Source organism: Poecile atricapillus, chromosome 1 (genome assembly GCF_030490865.1).
Source record: "Poecile atricapillus isolate bPoeAtr1 chromosome 1, bPoeAtr1.hap1, whole genome shotgun sequence".
Classification (NCBI taxonomy): domain Eukaryota; kingdom Metazoa; phylum Chordata; class Aves; order Passeriformes; family Paridae; genus Poecile; species Poecile atricapillus.
The window spans coordinates 148362088-148375401 of record NC_081249.1 but is presented as its reverse complement, the minus strand read 5'-3'; the positions used below and the strand labels follow the sequence as shown (position 1 = coordinate 148375401).

At 42.4% G+C, this 13314-nt stretch overlaps 1 protein-coding gene across 1 annotated transcript in view; it reads left to right on the top strand.

The window, feature by feature from the left end:
- The window catches only part of RAD51B (RAD51 paralog B), a 404600-nt gene that overhangs the window by 24781 nt on the left and 366505 nt on the right, over positions 1–13314 (top strand). The window lies entirely within an intron of this gene.

The window sequence follows — 13314 nt, the reverse complement described above, 5'->3', positions numbered from 1 at the left end:
TGAGAGAAATGTGTACATATGTACCAGGTACTATTGAGCCTTTGGTCTGAATGCATTTTGTAATTAAAGCAGAATAATCCAATCAAGATTTTGCTTGACTAGTCCTGTGACTATAAAAGGTAAAAAAAGACTGCAGGGCTTTAGCTGCTTTGAGAATTAGGAAACAGGTGACTGAAGTCCTGAGTTCAGTAGCATTGTTCTGCTGCTGACTGGCTTTCTAAAACCTGCAGAGGAAGAAAGGGGATTTCTTCACTCATGGAAACTTCTGCCCTTTCTGTAAATAAAACATGAGCCACAACCAAGATGTGAACTGAAACAAAATGTTTTTCTATTTTAGTCTATCCTAGGCCCTGAATACATGCAATAAGTCTGGTATTCAAGGGGAGGCTTGCAGACCTGAGCGCTTTTCCTTCACTTCTGCCTGCAAAATGAAGCTGAACCGCTCAAGGGGGAGAATAGTCACTTCCCCTTCCTTCCTGCACACTGGCAGCTACCAAATCCCTCTGTGGTCCATCCCCTGTTATAGAAGGAAATTTTTCTTATATGGCCCCTTACCAAACCAGAAGCTGTTAGTAATGTGTGTCACCTTACCCAGCAGCTTTGGCACCTAAAGACCACTTTGGGTCACAGAGCTGGTGAGAATAGATGAGCATTGTCCTTGTTTGGCAAATGGCCTCCCTTTGAAGCTGTCCTCTCTTACTCTTCCTGGAATGTCCTGGGCCAGCTGCTGGGGAAGGGACATTCCCTTCCTTCCACTTTCTGTCCCAGACAATGGAGCGAGCTCTGCAGCTGCTCAGGGGCCTTGGCACCACTCAAGGTTTGCTGCTAACACAGGTCTGTCTCCACTGGGGCATGGGAAGTTTGATTTCAGAACTCTAAGGCTCTGGACTTCAGACTCATCAAAAGCAAGGCTTCCACAGACCTCATAGTGGATTTGTACCATGTGGAGTAGCTTACATGTTGTAGGATGGCAAAGGGTTTGCTCTATCAAGGTTTGACCACTGTCAAACTGCTTTGTGAACAAGAGGGGAAGTTAGAGAAGCAGGTGGTGCCCCCAGTACCTACTCTGCTTTTGGCTCCTGGATAACTAGCACAGATGGGGAAGGAAAAGGTGCTGTTTTGACAGAAGTCCTAGGCAGGAGCTGTGGATATAACTGATTAGTTTGTGCCCAAAGGCATCACATCTTCAAATACAAAGTTGTGCTTTCCAACTGAAATTTTCACTGCTTGTGGAAATGCAAATGTTTGCTTGCCCCAAAGTGTATGGTTGCTTGAATTTACTCTGAACTAGAAGGAGCATTCAAAATCTCCAGTCCTCTTACTCTAGGCAGTTCCCAACTTACATCTTTGTGGAAAAATACTTCACCTTGGGATGTGCAAGCTAATGCTCATTAAACCAGTATAGGTCCTAAAAGCCATACAGTGCTGTGCTCCATCTTGCTGAGTTAATCATGCTGAGAAGCAGAATAGGCACACCTCAGAGTGTGCTGCCATTTGGCTGTACGACATCAGGACCTGAACTAGTACCAACACCTACTCAGGAATTCATTTTGACTTATAAAATGTACTCTTAATTCCATGCTTAAGAGGGAGAAAGACAGAGATCCTATATAAGCTCCATCACTGTTTGTTATCTTGTGCTCTTACTTGTTTAAAACTTCAGCTGTTTAATTGAGACCCTGAAGACCAAATGTGGAAGGTGACTTTTTACAGCTCTGGAGCAGGTCAGTATTATCACACAACTGCACTCTGCATTGCACAGGGTGTGCTGTGCAGCCCCAGTGCATAGCCAGGATGGGCTTCCACTTGCCAACGACTGTGATGAGTAGAGGGGGTGATAAAAACACTGCTGATAATGGTGGCAGAGCAAGGACTGGTGGTGGCACTCCCAAATCTTCACAAATTAGGTTGAAGGAATCACTTCATATTCTCTGTATCTGGCACTTCTTATAGGTCTGAAGCAAATTGGCAGGTGTTTTATTCTAAGAGATGCAGACCACTTCTTTGACCCCCATACTCTGGAGTCTGGGCAGCTCACTCCTATTGTAGGCACTGAATTTTTGATATGAATGGCCTTCATTAGTTTCTCAGAAAATAGCAGTTTTTAAATGGTAATCCCAAATGTTTGACGTCAGTTTGTATTTATGTTTTAGTCAATTTAGGAGCTAAAGACCTTTAAGTATCTGGTGGTGTTGTTTGTTTATACTGTTGTTTGGCATGCAGTCCTGCTTAAATGCTATAATGCAGAGGAAAGAGAAGGAAATACAAGCAATTTTCTCTTTAATAAAAATACATAAACGTGCAGTTGAGACATTTATTAAATAGGTGAGATATGCATATGCTTAGAGATGTCTGGCCTTTTCAAATATGGGACACTTCCAAGTGAAGTATGTTGCTTTCCATTGTAGTTGATCACCTTTGCAACATTTCTATATTGCTATTTCAGTGTTGTTCTTTACCTTAGTATTTTGGGAATGAGAATAATAGTATTTTCACATTTCACTGAAGGATCTTTGAAGTGCTTTTCACAAACTAATGAAATAATTCCTTCTTCTGAAGAATTACTGAAGTAGGTCAGAATTAACCCCAAATAGCACTGATCAGGAGCTGATGAAAATGTCCTGACAGCTCCCAAAAGGTCATTTCAGAAAGAGAAAAGGGAGTTTAACACTATACCTCTTAACCAAGTTTCCAGACTTGTGGAGTGAGTTAATAATGTTCCAACAAAGTTAGGAAACTGGGGAAGTGCTACCTGGTTTCCATCATGTGAAGCTATCCCAGAAATGGCTGTGCACATCATGACATTGTTCTGTCTGCCCGAAGCCAACACACGAAGAGACTGTCAGAGCCAATAGGCAGCCCAGTATCTTGTATAAAATAGGACTGATTCCCTCTGTCTGCTACATAATCCCATCTCCATCAGTAGAGTACTTTTGGGTAAATATTGCTAGGGGCAACAAGCTATGTTAAAGGCTAAACTGAGGTGACCATCTGCTCTATCAGCTCATGTTGCAGTTACTGCAGAGCTTATCTGTGATGCTGTTTCTGTTGTCAGACCACTCATATGATACCTCAGCTCTTCCTACTGCTCCTCTTTCTGCAGCAGCTCCTTTGGAGTATCCTGTCCTTTTCCATGCTTTATCTCCACTGCAAGCCCACACTGCAGTGACAGGTACACAAGCCTTCCTACCCCAAGTCTGAACCCCACCTCTGGCAATTGAACAAAAATGGTCTGTTAAATATTTGCTGATGAGCTGTACCTCCATTGAAGCCCACAACTGTTGCAGTTGTCAGTGCTCTGAAAAGCAGAAAACATTTGACACACTTGCCTTCAGGCACAAGTACAGCAAGAATTATAATATTACTGATCAGTGTGTTTGCTCTACCTTCCACACAATAGTACACAATAGGTTTTCAAGGCTAAATTCAGCAAAAAACTTCTCTGGTCAATCTTCTTGAGTTTCAGTGAATGCAGACTAATACATAATTTCCCCTCATCCTTCACATAAATGTGTATACACATAGTGTGTTTAGATGCACAAACATAGCTGATGGCATACATGCTGCATTGTAACTTCTACCAGCAAAGAAGAGCCATCCCCTGTTTAGCTGCCCACTCATTGCAACTTTCTTGAGCAGATGAAATCCAGAAAATATCCAAAATAAAGCCCACATACATATGAAGAAGGTTAAGATCTAAGTTGGATGTTCTTTACCTTGCGAGCTGCATGTCTGTGTGCTTTGGCATGGCCTCAGAGGTGTCAGGGGATGAAAGCCTCTAATCAATGAGCAGTCAGCTCAGACAGGGAAATTTTTCAAACTTGTTTTACATACAGTATTTAAATCAGATTAAGGCAAACATACCATACTATCCTGCTTCATCTTTAAAAAAAGGGGAGTTATCACTTGAGGGGACTTTCTGGTTCCTTTGACAGGGTTTGGCTTCCAGTCTGTATGCACTCTATTATTGCTCATACCCTGCTGAGTCAAACCCATCCCATTCACTCCTATTTCTCAGCTAAGGCATCAACCAAAAGTACTCCCACCCGGGCTGCAATGTTGATCCTAGATGTCCTGTTCTTCTGCTGCTCCATTTTTTGGCCACTGGATCTGTCTGCTGCCTCCAATCTCAGTGACATTGCAAATTGTGTAGGCCAGGCCTTGTGTTTTTGTTGTCACCTTGATGTAAGCATGTCCCTAACTAGATCTCTAAGTGTTAAGTTATCAGAGAGAGTAAACATTAAAAAGAAATTATTGAAATTTTCAAGGATAAGAGTAAACATGCCAGCTCTGTTCCACCAATGAAAGAGCTTGACCAAAATGTCCAAGAGGTACCTCTGTCATCCCTTTCCATCCAGCCCTGTCTGCCACACAGGAAGGCAAGTCCCTGATAATGATTTGAGCATGCCAGCAACACCAGAATGAAGCATGGCTTGTGGCACTCTAGGAGCCTCCTCTGTGTAACTCCTCTTCAGGTGACACACAGGTGTCCACCTTAGCCAGACGCTGGCATTCTCTAGCAAAACAGCTTTTTAGTATCACTGGATGGTGAACTGGCTCTTCAACAGGAGCTGATTGAAGTTAGCATGGTAATGATAATGATACTTTGACAAGTGTGATGACAAAGCACAGCTGTCCTTTGATCTCGCAGTTAAGGGCAGCACGGCCCCCAGCAGTGCGCTTATGGTGGAGCTTTGTGCTGCATGACTGCTGAAAGTAGCACAAACATCTCCAAATAACAGTACAGGCTGCAGTTGTCCTGGCCACTGACCTCTGGGCATGTACCCAGCATGAAGCTTGTGGTGTTACACTGTCCCAGCAAGGCTGCCTGCAACCTTACGGCTGTTGGCAAAGCCAGCAGTAAGCCTGGCCTTGACTGCTGTCATGTATGGTTCATTAAACCTCATTTCTGTTTTATCTTCCATTGTCCATCCTGTCCTTCCTCTCTGCCTCACTAGCTGCCTACTGGCAAGGTCTTATTGCCTGTTAGGGCTATAGCGTTCATCTCTATTTCCTGTTTTGGATTTGCTGACTTACTCCTTGCCACTTGACTATTATTTCTTGGCGGGGGCTTCACAGCATTGTTATCTCCAGCTCTTTGTTGTCACATCCTTACAGTCACTCTCCCCTTCCTCAGGAATCCCTGTTCAGATCAGCTGTGTCCCCAGCCTGGGTACCCCCATCCAGTTATGCAGCTTTTACTGCCATCTCCTCCTCATGTCCCAGACCTCTGCCTCCCTCCACTTGCCACCATCTCACTAGACCAGCATTGTTCTTGGCTGCTCTGGCATCTCTTCCTGAATGAGTTACTGACAACTTGAACCACTGCAGCCAGGGTGGATTTCTGATCCCATTTTTCTTCTCATGTACCCCACTTTTGTCCTTTCTTCCTGGAAGATACATAACAAATGGGAGAAGCGGAGACAGCTTTGACTTTGTCTTCTGTTCTTCCATATTTGCCTAGCTTTTCTGTTTTACTACCTTCTCCCTGCCCCCTGAGGTCTCTGTCCTGGACTGGTGCTGGTGTTTCACATTACTCATCCCAAGATGTTTTCTTCAGCTGACCTGCTAGAATATACCCTTCTCCCCATGCCAGTCTGTCTCACTAGCCCTACAAAACCCAACAAATTAAATCATCTGCGTATCTATTTCACATATTTATGAGTGAGATACTAATCCCTGCATAGTGAAAGGGTCATATGTACAAAAGGGGAAATGAGGACACCAGCATTAAAGGGAGAAGTGGGGGAAGGGAAGACAGAGACTGAGAGCAAGGGCAGGGCAGATGTCAAGGAGATGAGTTTACAGTGTTGAAAAAAAATACAGAAAACTGAAACAAGAGCAGATTTGAGTATCATTGGCAAGTCATATTGATTGTTCTTTCCTTGCTAGTTCTGCATTTGAGGCAATCTTTTCTGCTCCCTACAGCTATATCTTCAGAGCAGAAACCAAATCCTCAACTGGGTCAGAAAAATATATAAAGAAATCTAAAAAACAGGAGACACCCCTTTTCTCTATGTCTTCTATGAAAAGAAACATCTCTCCTTCCCTTTCAGGCCTGGCAGGAAAGCTGATCTGTCAGACCGATCCACTTGCCAAGACTGTCCTCCCAGGCCTCCTTGCCAATTGTTACTGTGCAAGCAGGAAAGCTCTTCCTGGCTTGCCCAGCACAGCTCATGCACCACGAGGTCCCAGTGGGCAAAGGATTTGCACGTGATACGATGACCGTGACCTCGCAAAACGGCTCCGTTTCCCATATGTTGTGTGCTATTACCTTCCCAGGACACAAAAGCATGTGAAATGTCTGTTTGATACAGAAATGTCTCAGGCTGCAGCCATGATAAAATATCCCTCCTTAGAGCAATAAGAGAGAGATTGCGTTTTTTATTGTCTTGTAAAGGATTCTGCAATGAGTGAGCTGGAGATTCGACAGTTGCATCCCAGTCATATTTTAACACAACACAGACAGCAGATGCTTCAAGAAGATTATATTTCTTGCACTGGGTCTCCAGGGAGATTACACACTCAGGGTCAAGGGCTTTAGAGGGCTGGCTCTACAGCCCGGCCAGGAGGATTTTTCTATTACCAGAAAAAAATATCTGAAAAGCAGAGGGCATTCTGCCAAGCCTTCTATATGGAGTCAGCAGGAAATGCTGCTCTCAAAAGATATTTTACCTACAACTCTGTCAGGGATAGCTTTTATTATAGCAATAGCATTGATCAAATATCCCCATTGCTGCTCCACTTGCAGCCCAAGTATTCGGGCTGAGCCTGAGCAGAGGAGCAGAAGTTACCCATTGACTTGTTAAAAGGAAATTTGTGTGTGGGAAAACTGTCTGCTTCTGTAAAGGCAGGCAGAAATGGGCACTTTGTCACAGTATGGTGTTTTTGAAATGCATATATCTTGGCCAAGGAAATAATTAGCTGGCCAGCTCAGAAGACCATGCAAGGGAGACAATTATGTCCAAAGATGCAATGAAAGCCTTCACGAGGTTCTCACTGTACACACTGACAAGACAGAGATGTTTTAATGATAATTAATTTAATTTAATTTAATAAATAAAGATAAGTAATTTAATTTACTGCTACAAAGAAGGTCCCTCCTACTCTCAATCCGGCCTGTTAATTTAACTGCTTTGTACATTGAAGGACTAAGTCTGAGCAAGCCCTGCTAGAATAAGAAGTGACGTGAGATTTAGCAATCCAAACCTTGACACCAGCCCCTCTAAAATCCAGTCCTGAAATATCTGTAAGTATCGGTACAACTCAAATGCAGATACAGGCACTCCAGGGTGCCAGCTCATAGCTAGGGTGCTCAGTATCTTTGGGGACCAGCCTGGCCCAGCACAAGCAGGTGGTACTCACCCAGGTTCTGGCAGGTGCTGGAGCCAACAAGAAGTGCCTGTGCAGCCCAGCTGCTTGCAAGACCAGCACAGACATGGGCCTTCCTACAACTGGTTCCTGAAAAAAGGGAAAAGGTAGTGTCCTTAGTCTAGACTAATTTCTTTGTTGTTCTGTGTCTCATGCTTGCAGGCTCTTGCTCATAGCTTGCAGGCTCTATGTAAAATGCTACTAAATCACAGAGGGAATGTTTTGTGCTCACTGAATGGTGAAATCAGTAACACTGGATGAGAACCAAAGGGAACATGGACCTTATTACTAAATCCTATCTCAGACAAAGCTGCTTCAGATTTCCATGTTTTAGTAAGGAAAGGACATCAACCAAGGAAACCAGGATTTACTGTGCTGAAATTTCAAGTGCTGAAATCTGCACAAGAGAAAAGAACTGGTTTTAGCAAATGCCCTCCAAAACCTGCAGAGCCATATGGGGCATCAGTATGGCTTTGCAGTGCTGCTGGCCTAAAAACATGAACTGCCCCACTATGTTCCTCCCACCCTCATGCACAGAGGTTAATGGTGCCAGAAATGGTAAAACGTAGATAATAAATTTCATTTTATCAAGTCATCACTCTTCCCACCTTAGTGTATAAGAAGAAAGTCTTGCTTTTCTTGGATTCCCTCAATATCCACACTTTTGTGGCTGAATTGGTGTCAGCAATTTCCTTTCTTCTTCAAGTTTTGAACAGGCAGAAGGAGGAATGGAAGAACTTGTAAGCAGAGGAAATTAGAAGAGTGGAGGAAAGGCTGTGAGAATTCCTGCCCATACCAAGCTTTTTCTTTTTTTTTTTTTTTTCCCCATTTCATTTAAAATACATAGTTTTGATATTATGTGTTTGTTTTGATTGTTGACAGACTGCACAAAAAGAGCCAGTGTGTAACTAGGCATTTTTGGCAGATAGAAAGGCAAGCTATCCAGTTAGGATCAGCAGCTAACCCACAGCAAAGCTTAATCTTCAGCCAAAAGCTTAATCTAACATAAACCAAACATCTGCCCTTCTTCGGTACACTGGATGGAGACAGAAGTCTTGGCTTCTGGATGGTTCCAGCATTGTTCTTCATCTTCTGACTTTTCCCAGAGGGCAAAACAAGGCCTGGGCACTCGCTCTGTGGTTTAGGTACAAGACTGTGGTGTAGGATGGCAGATTTACAGCTACAAAGCCTCAGAGCAAACCATACATAGGTCTAGTACAATTAACAGTATCCCTCTCTTGCCCTGTAAAACGTTCTCCTCTTTCTGGATTTTCTCTCCCAGTGTCTCTTTTCATACCCAACAGATTGAAACCATTATCCCTGGCATAAGAGAGTGAATGCTGCTTTTTTTCACTCTATCTCATTTCTGACCTCTGCTGCTCTTTACTATTCTAGTCCTGGTTTATAATAGGAAATTGAAAGCTCAGAGATTTTCTTCACATCTGCCATCCATTCATCCTTCCAGCTTCTTTTTGTCGCAGTGAGATTAAAGGCAGAGAGAAAGAAACAATCAAAACTGTGTGTTTATGGTCTGTGTTTTTAATACCCAGTACTTCTAATACTTTGCTTCTGTTCTTAGCCTGATTTACTATAACTTTATTAACTTCACTGACCTCATTCTGAATCCTCACCAATGTAAGAAGGAAGTTGGGTGATATATTTAAATACTGACATATTTTAAACATAACACTGTGAGTTAAGACAAGTTATCTTGCTCATCTGCCCATTTCCCAGCTGTGATGACTCGTCTGTAAGATCTATAAGTTTCCTGATCTTATCATTCAAGCCTAGATATTTGAAAAGTGACCACAGATTTAGAGTGACTCAAGTTTTACCAGTCTGGGACATTTCTCTCCTGATTCTCTTCTGCAGTTAGAAGTATGTCACCTGTGCACCCCTAGGGATGAAAGTATTTCAAGCTGGAAGCCCTAAAATGCTCAAATCAGAGGCTTTAAAAAAATCATTTGGCCTTTGTATGTGACTTGGTGAGTTCCCACTGCGAGGTCAGGGAAACACGCAGCTCCCAGTGGAAGCTGAATGAGAGCCAAATGAATCAAACTTTCGGTACCATACGGCTGTTGAGTCACACAGCCCAGGATACACCTGTCCCTACTGATGCCATGACAGCACAGCTGATGAAAGTCAGTGATAAATGCAGGATGTCTCTATCTTCTGTCAGCTCAGTGGCACCTTTCCTTATGGTGCATTTTATTTTGCAAGGCTGAGAGTGTTCTCATTTCATGCCCTTTCCCTCGTTGGTGTAAAAACTGAGGTCTAAGAAAATGTTCCTTCAGTGACTGAACTGGATTGGACTCTGATGCTTCATACAGATTTATAAGCCTCTATGCTAAAGACCAGTGAAACAAAAGTTCAGTTATTAGACAATTAATAGGACCCTGGCTCTGCAAAACAGCGAATCATGCATTCAGCTTCTTGCTGTACAAATGTCCTATTTTACTTCAATTGAGTATAGGCATGATTTGCTGCCTAATTAATTTAATACAATTTGCTGTAGTGATTTATTTAAAAAATAGCTATGGCTCTGTAAAATCAATTTGTCATGGGCAGTCAATGTAGGGTGAGAATAATGTGATCCTAGCTTTAGCATTGTATCCAAACACTGAGTGACAAACATGCTTGCCTGGATAGTCTCTATAGTAATTGAGTTTGCAATACTGGAGTACTGGGGTGATATTTGCATAATTATTGCTGTGTGCTCATCCCAGGAAAATGGAAAAGAAGTATCGTGCTTCAGGGTAAAAAAATAATCACCACAGAATTAACCTGATCTCTTCTTTCCTCTGTAGTTAAATCTTCTGTAATTATCCACTAAGAGATCTCTTCCATCTGTTCTCCAACACTGCTAAGACACAGGACATTAGGTCTCTGTTTTGATCTTGTTTGAGACTGCTGAGTTCCTTGCAGGAGTGTGTGGGCATGAGTAACATCCAATTGCAGGGCATGATGTCTCATTCTTTGAGAAGCAAGCAGAAAACTATAAAGCACAAATACTGTGGCAGTGGAGACATTCTTCTGCTTTCTCTGCCCAGGTTTGGTGGTGTGTTCTGTCTTCCAGGCCACTCAGCCACCTTTAGAAACACTTCATCGATATCTTCTAGGGGAAAATGGTGAGGCTGTCTGGAGCAGTTTCCTTTGCAGTTCCAGCCATAGGGATCTCATTCATTGCTTTAAAAATAAGTAGAATTAAAACCATGCAAAAGCCAAAGGCCCCAGACTGAAACAATTAAAGGAATGAAAATGTTCCAGGCTTTGTTTATTTTCTGGTTTGTGTGTTTGTTGTTTGAAATACGAGCTACTGGTTGAGATCAGCTGCTGGGTTATCACAAACATCACAAAGTGAAGACTCCTTTTCCCCCATTTCTGGTAACTGCACAGAAATGAGTGTTTGAGATTTACTCTTCTCTGTTGGTGTCGTCTGAGCTAAAAAGCTCATCTCTCAGTTGAGTCCACTAGTTCCTGTTGTCTCTTTTCTCCACTGAAGAATTCTACAGATGGAGCGAGGGCTGTACCTGAAAGCAACAGATGTCCTACCCTAATTGCTAAAACCAGGCACCATCAGTGCTAATTTCATGGTGTCTGACTCTGAGTGTGATGACAAGGGGTACACAGTGCACTTTCACTACTGGTCACTGTGAGGTACTTTGATTTTTCTAGTCTAATTGCAGCTTCTCAATAGAGGCTGGATGCTGTGAAGGATCACAATGCTCCTAAAAGCCTCCTGCTGTGATATTTTTCACTTCGTCTATCTCAGCATCTCAGTTCGAAAGCTGCAGGAAAATCTGTGTTGAGAGTGGCAAGGCCTGGTGATTGCAGACATCACCACTGGGACAACCACAGCAGCTTCAGTAAACAGAAGATCAAGACAAGGCAGTAAAAAAGGGGTGCTGGTAAGGCACAGGTGAAAGACAGGATGATGTCAGGTTTGTTTTATGTAGGGCAAATTTGGTTTAGCATGTACAGGTAAAGATCTCCTCTGTAACAACAACTTCACATAGATTATTATGCTGCTGCTGTATCAGCTCATGGCCTTCTCATCTAACAGAAACTTAACAGGGAAATATAAAAACTCCAAAGACTTGAATGACTCCTCCTGTCCCTTTAACCCGAAAAAGCTAAATGAAGTAGGAAGCTGATCTTGGTGGGTAATCTTCTTAGATGAGTACAGGCTAAAAGTCGAATAATCCCTGAAGTCTCTCAATTTGTTTGCTGTAGTTTGGGCAGAAAGCAAATGCAGATGAGTTTTTCAAAGCTCTAATATGCAGGTGGGGCTGCCCTTCTGCCTGCAATAGCACTGAATGTGGCCAGTCTGCTTTTTTGTAAAAAGGATAGGAGGTAGAGACACTTCCTTTCAAAAAAATTCTACATTGCTGCTGAATTTTTCTGAAATAGTTTTGGAGGTTATGGATAATTCTGGATTCACAGCAGCATGTGTGAATAGGTGGAAAACAGAGAGATACCTTCTGCTTGTATTGAGAAAAAAAAAAAATCTTTTTCCTGCGTGTAAAGGTGTATGGTCAGACAGGTCTTCACTAATACTTGAGGAAGATTCATTATTAATTGGGTTTAATCCTTCCTGAGCAGGAGGAAAAAGGTTAATTGCTTGGGGAGAAGCATTTATCTGGTCCACAGACAGTTCAGATGACTGGGGCATGGGGGGAAGAATAAGTCAAAATGAAAAGATGGGGTTTTTCTTCACAGGTCTGTTGTTCTTGATTTATTATAGCCAATGGGAACAGTGCTGAGCAGGTTCTAGAAACAATGGAAAGGTAGTTTCCTTTCCCCCCACCCCATCCCTGGAGCAGATGCATCTGGCAAAATCTCAAGTTGAAGTAGCTTTGCTAAAGCTGTGCTGGTGTGGACAGCATGAAAAAGAAAGTGTTTTCAACCAGGGTGCAGGTCTCCTTATGAGATCTTTCAAATTTCTTTTTTTTTTCGAGATGGGGAAACCTCAAAGGACTGGAAGGAAATCTCCAACTCCTTTGGGGAGACAGACACAGACAGAATAAGTCACTGGAGGTTCCTTTGTGTACTGTTATTGAGCAACCTCTTGGGACCTTAATCCCAGGAAAGCATGTGCTGGTCTATAACTGTTTTGCAGTCTCCAGAGCTCACAGGTCATTTCTTTCTATTAAAGAATGTGGTAAGCATCAAGTAGGTAACCCCAAGGAATAAGAATATATTAGACTAATTAGACACTAGTCAGCAAGCATAAGGTGGGGAATTGCTCTGAGTATCTGGATTACCCTTGTGAGTCAGAACTGTTACTGTATTCTCCTGGAGCAGACTCTTTTGGGGAGACATTTTCACAGGAGTAGGGTAACACTACTAATTTTGAGGCAAGAATTGATAGTCGGAAAATAGTAATAAACCTGAGGATTGTAGTCAGTATCAGTGTGCTGACACTGTGTTAGCAATTACATGAATCATCTGAAATGTTCCAGAATGCAAACTATTATCTAAAAATACTCATAAAAGGCTGTCTTGGGTTTGAAGAAGAAACTTTTCTGTGGAATCTGTTCCAGAAAGGAAACATTTTACCATTATCTTTTCAATTCTAGGGACTTAGAGACATATTAACTACTGAGTATTTATTTGGGTAAGAACTGATAAGTATTTCATCATGTATCCTCCAAATCAGATTCTATTCCTTTCTGCTCACCTCTTAGACAGCTAATCACCATTCCCTTTTTTATTTTAATTGGTGTGCTTGATGTTAGATCCTTTTGATTCTGTGAGACCTCATTTGTTGTTGCTGTTATACTTCTGCCTTTCTGTGACTCTTCCTCCAGTGTTGCCACTTTTAAATGACCCTCTTATGTTAATGTGCTGAAACCCATTTCTTATAATCATCTCTTAGCTTTATTTATCCTTTCTCATTATAAGTTCCAGAAGCAGCAAAAGGCTTAGACTAGCACAGTTCTC